The following is a 6000-nucleotide window of genomic DNA, read 5'->3' on the forward strand; positions in this document are numbered from 1 at the left end:
TGATACTCAGACTGAATCACTCTTCTGCTTCTCTTTATTCAGAATAAATACAGTTAGATTTAATTAACAATATTTCCTTAAAAAGCTGACAAATGTTTTTATCATCATTTGAATCATTTCAAAGGTCGACCTGTCACGGTCTATTGTCTCGTCCCAGGACTTTGACCGGTGGTCAAAACTTGAGACTTGAACATTTTTGTTTTGAGGTTTTAGAGATCTGGAGGCTTCAGTGAAATGTTGTGAAGGAGGACGCGACAGACAGGTAAGTGCAGAGTAATTCATTGTCAAATAGCAGAAAACAATACAACAGCCACACGCTACAAAGAGAACAGTGGTTTAAATAATGTACACCCACCTTCCCAGAACCCCACACTTCTTCCTCTCAGATCACATGGTACAGGACGACGAGCAGAGCTCACACACACACACATACACACACACACACATCTGAGTGTAGAAAACATACAGGTCATCAAACAATCCAACATTGCACCGTGATCACATCTCTCCCTTACACACTTTCTCTCTCTCTCTCTCTCTCTCACACACACACACACACAGTGGCATCATCATCATGTGCTCTATTGCTTTAAGCTGCAGTTTGGTAAAAGCATGCAGAGCAGAAGCATTCCAATAACAGACAGGTGGTTTAAAATAGTGACCCTCGCCGTAGAAAAAAGCTCCACCACGTGCTTTTCTAAAAAGTGTTACTTCATCTACACACTACCTGAATGCACTAAGTTTTATATTACACACAAGAAGAAAAAACCTTCAGACTCAACTGGTCCGTATGGAAGCCCATTCCTGCCAGGGAATGAAAAGAAAGATGAAATGTGGGAGTGAAAAAAGTTTGAATAGTTTTCGCAATCATAAAATACTTAGTATTGTTATTAAAGTTAAAATTGTATGTCAGATTTTGACCTTATGAAACTTGAAATGTGGTCCAGATGAAACTGCATTTCGAGATTATCTAGCTTTTGTGTTGTGAGGTTTTTTCCAACTGAAACAGGACATTGGGGGTGAATCTGATTTGACCGTTGAAAAGTGGGCGTGTCATAACCCAATGTACCATGCTGTCACTAGCTAGATAACTAATAAATCTTAGCTATGTGCCGTTACAAACTGAAGATTGATTGATGGGTGGAAGTCATGATATTATTGGTTTGAACTCTATTTGTCATCTATTTGGATTCTGATATAAAAGTACAAAGAAATTGCATATATTGTTAAAGCTCTTGTAAAGCAACATAAGTGTGTCTTCTCAGTTTGTCACACCACAGAAAAATGTCTCAAAAAAGTCTTTTCTGCTCTGAAACAGTGGGGACATGTCAACTCTGCTGTCTCAGTGTCAAACACCACTACGACCTGCAAACCATCTGAAACATGGACGCTCCGTCCAGCAGCTTCATTGGACATGTCCAGACATGTTTGAGCCACCAGAGCCAGAGGACAGTGACAGGGTGTTTTTTTTTTCTTCTGTGTCGGGTTGTTGGAACTGAAGTGAGCTGAAGTGAACTGCTGGACTGATTTGGACTGAGAGAGTCGCTGAAGGGACGTTTGTAACTGACTGTTTGGGAGGGGGAGTATTACGTGGTTAGAAGAAACACTTTTTCCTTTACATGGACTTGAAATATGTGCACAAGACGAAGTTCGAGCCATCTGGTCAAAATTAATGTCATTCTGAAATGTTTTGACATACAACAGAACTGTAAGTAAGAATTATGAGATTTACTGCGTCAAAGTTGACACACTACATACAATTTGTTTTTGTTTTTTTAAGTAAAAACTACTCGATAAATCAAAATTTTGAGCCAAGATTGTAATGAAATGAGTCGAACTTTTGAAGTCAAACTGAGGACACAATTTCAATCAAACCTTTGATTGTAATTTTGACCTACTACAGCAAAATTATACATTTTTGACAGACTCTAAATCATGAAATTCACTATTTTAATATTTTACTAGCAAGCTGTAATTTAACTTAATTATTATTTTTTTTAACATTCCTAACATCTTGTTTCTGGGGGGAAATGGGCTTCCACAGTTAAACCTCACATGCCAGGACAAACATAAAAAAAAAAATAATAATAATAAAAATAAAACTTGTATGGTCCAGGCTACATTCACACAAACAGCATTTTGGAATTATTGTGGCAAAAAATTATTTTCTCTATGACTCCATAAAACATTTACATTCGTTTTAAATGACAGCATTTTGGATATTGTGTTCAGTGGAAAATGTTTAGCCCTGTGCTTCAGAAGTTAAAAAGAAACTCTCTGTATGGAGAACATGTCCTGCTGTACTGTGGATTTACTCTTTAAGATGTTGTGTCTCTCTTAAAATAAAAAAATAAAAAACAAACACACACACACACACACACACACTTACAGGGTGATAACCTGACAAAAGCCACGCCGAGTTTCCCTCCACGCCAACAGTAACTTTAAACATCATGACCTCAGTAATCAACCGCCACGCTCTTACATGTCAAAATAGATTTTATAAAAATAAACAGAAATGACTTTAAAGAGGCTGAGAACAGCTGTTCTTGCACATTTTTTCTAATGCTATTATCCCCAGATGACAAACAAATTATTTTGTTATCAATAAAGCTAATTTTTTGTCATAACATACTTTTGTTTGTAATACTACTTCATAGATTTAAAAGAATAATAATAATAGTTGTAACAGCAGTATAATTATCTCAAGACAATAAAGCAAATTTTTCATTATAATGGGTTAATTATTGCATCATCTCAAAATATTTTTTTTTACGTGATAGCAGTATAATTATTTTGAGATTTCGAGATAAAAGCTTTTCTTTGGATGGCAGTACAATTACTGCATCATCACATGATAAAGCTAATTTTTCATTATCTCAAGATAAAGCTTTTTTTTTTTTACATGACAGCAGTATTATTAATTTGCTATCTCAAGATAAAGGTTATTTTTCGTCATATCAGGTTACTTATTTCTTTATCTTGACATAAGTCTTTTGTGATAGCGGTATATATTTAGATAATTTATTAATAATTTCATTATCTTGAGATTAATCTTTTTTCCCGTGATGGCAGTATAATTATTTAATTATCTCGAGATGACAAAGTTTACTTTTTCAAGAAAACAGGTGGAATTATCTGGTTATCTGAAAAATGAATTTAACTTTATGGAAGCTGAGAACAGCCCTGCTTGCAATTTTTTTTAATGCTGTTACAGAGATCACAGATTAATGATTTAGTCTCTGAGATAACAAAGCTCATTTTTGTCATTATGGGTTTATTATTCCATTAGATAACAGTACAATTATTTTGTTATCTTGAGATGTAAGTAGATTTTTTTCATGATTGCAGTATAATTATCTTGTTATCCCGAAAAGTCAAAGCTCATTTTTTCATAACAGGTTTATTTATCTTGTTATGTTAAGAAAACAGCAGGCTGATTTATTAAGATAACAAGATGATTCATCTCGAGAAAACAACTTGTTTTCACAGGATCACAGGATAATTATGGAGAACTAAAGATCCAGTGTTTGATTCATCAATAGAGACAGGCTTGTTTTAAAGATGAGAAATGATTCAAGAAGACAAATCCTTTTGCTTTCTCATGACGACTTATCTTGTCATCAAAACAACTGCAAGCACAGCTGTTCTTGGCTGCCGTACGAATTCCTAAAAGTTCATCAGCCTAAGACAAACTGTTTTGTGCAATACAGTAACTGAAGCAGAGGTGGTGATTTAAACAAGAACCTTCAACAGAGCTGGAACAAAGGCCTGTGGGCGGAGCAACAACAGCGGTACATTTCCACACCATTTACAGCCACAGTTTGATCTCCGTGTCCAGGATCATGTTGTTATGAAACCATTATTTATTCTCACAAGGCTGTGGCATTTTATTAGGAGCCATTTTCTCCTTGAGGTTTTCCTTCTGTGTTTCTGCTGCATTAAAATAAAATAAGCTAATGAGGCCAGTGAGACACTGAAAGCCAATGAGGTGCAGGCTGCAGTGAGTTTCTGCAGTACACACCTGCACTACAGTAACACTCCCATTCTGTGTACTATTACACAGGTAGAGTGGGTCTTCCTGCTTTCAACAGCTGCTCAGTTTACAAGAATTGCATCAGCTGAAGTTTGAATTGTTCCATGATGACCGTGGGGCGGCTGTGGATCAGGACGCAGCTCGTCCACTGATCACAGGGTTGGTGGTCTACACGTCCAGGTACTCTTGAGGGAGACACTGGACACAAATTTGCTCCCATTGATCAGGCTAGCACTCTGCGGGGTACCTCACTGCCATCAGTGTGAGTGTGTGTGTGTGTGTGTGTGTGAGTATGTTAGGGGTGTAACAACCCAGCAACCTGGATCAATGCATCGATTCAAGGGTCAACAATTCAATATGATCGACGCAAAGCAAAAACATCGATTCATATCAGCATCTTTGAGATGCGCCTTTATTTTGAAATTCCCATGGCATGTGTCAGCGTTTGCTTCCAAGCGCACATCCTTCCTAAACATTAGAACAGTGCAAGCGCCAGGCAGAAAAAGATGATGAGCATATTCACTCCTGAGGTAAAACACTCTGATCCGTTTCATCAGTGATTGGCTGAAAAAATGTGAACGCAGGCTGGAATTCAACCGTGGTTTTCTGTTGGGAGATGCAGTAACTTAAACCAGAGGTGAGAAAGAGAACTACAAGTTATACATGGAAGTTGTTAAGCTATGAGAAGAGGGAAAAGTCTGCTAGCCTGGCTATGCAATGTAACATGCAATAGGCTTAAGCTAATAATAGAGACTAGCAAAAGACAGCTGTTTTGCACATGAACCTTGACACTTATTATTGACCCGAATTTAAGAAATCTGTAATATATTTACTGTAATAAATCATAAGATGACCATGATGTGTCATCATGGATCAAAGAAACATGTTAAGTTGAAATACTTGATTCACTTGACATGAACGCTACAGCCTCCAGTCCAGACGAAGTGTTTTGTGGGTCCATTTCACATTAATCAGAGATCAAATTAATGCTGAATTTTTGTTGAACGATTGTGTGTCTGTATATGAGTTGCAAGAAATCATTAATAATCTTGTAGAAGCCATAGGTGTTTATAACTGTTAAATTGAGCGAAATGTTAATGGAGTTTGGCGGGCAGTGAGACAGGCAGTCACTGAACTCATTGTCAATGTTAGATACTTTCAGAGCAGTGGGCTTTAGTTTTCAGGATAACTTTACACTGACAAACAACTGACAGTGGAGGACCCGTTCTCGCTTGTTATTGTCAATTTACAAGTCGGAGGGGACACAACTCGCTTCAACAACAGATCATATATTAAACAGCATTTCAACCTATTTAATGTACAGTTCATGGCTTCAACTTGCCCGTTGGTCTGCTGTACTCATTTTACCACGTGCAATAGCATTTTAAAGCCCTTTAAAGCCATGTTTGATGTGTGTTAGTGGAGTCAATTTAAAGCCAAATTAACTGCACCTAACTGGTTACAATTATTTAGGTGTTGTTTTTTCCATTTTATGGACCAAAGCAGAAAAGAAGTGCAACTGATGCCATATCGTGGCAGACTTCAGATATCAGCAAGTATTGTATCATTGACCAAAGAATCGATATATCATATGATGATGGATTTGATTTACACCCCTAACATGTGTGTGAAAAAGTGTGAATGTGTGGCAAAAACCTTGTAAAGCGCTTTATACATGTAGCTATTTAGCATTTATATCTAGAATTTACCACTGTGAAGACTTGGACACGGTCAGGCATTAAAATAATAAAATGCAGACATTTGTGGGGAAATGGTAGCTTCAGTTCTGAGACCACCGTCACACTCATGTGGCCACAAGTGTACTTTCCCAGTCCAATAAAATCATCCAAATGAATGCTCTGTAGGCCTGACTGTACTGGAGTTGGATCAAGCATCATATAAGGTGCTAAAGATTATTAGAACGGAAGCGGGTCGTTGTGAAAATGTAACAAGACTCAACAAAA

The sequence above is a fragment of the Lutjanus erythropterus genome, chromosome 6 (assembly GCF_056507025.1).
Source record: "Lutjanus erythropterus isolate fLutEry1 chromosome 6, fLutEry1.hap2, whole genome shotgun sequence".
Classification (NCBI taxonomy): domain Eukaryota; kingdom Metazoa; phylum Chordata; class Actinopteri; order Lutjaniformes; family Lutjanidae; genus Lutjanus; species Lutjanus erythropterus.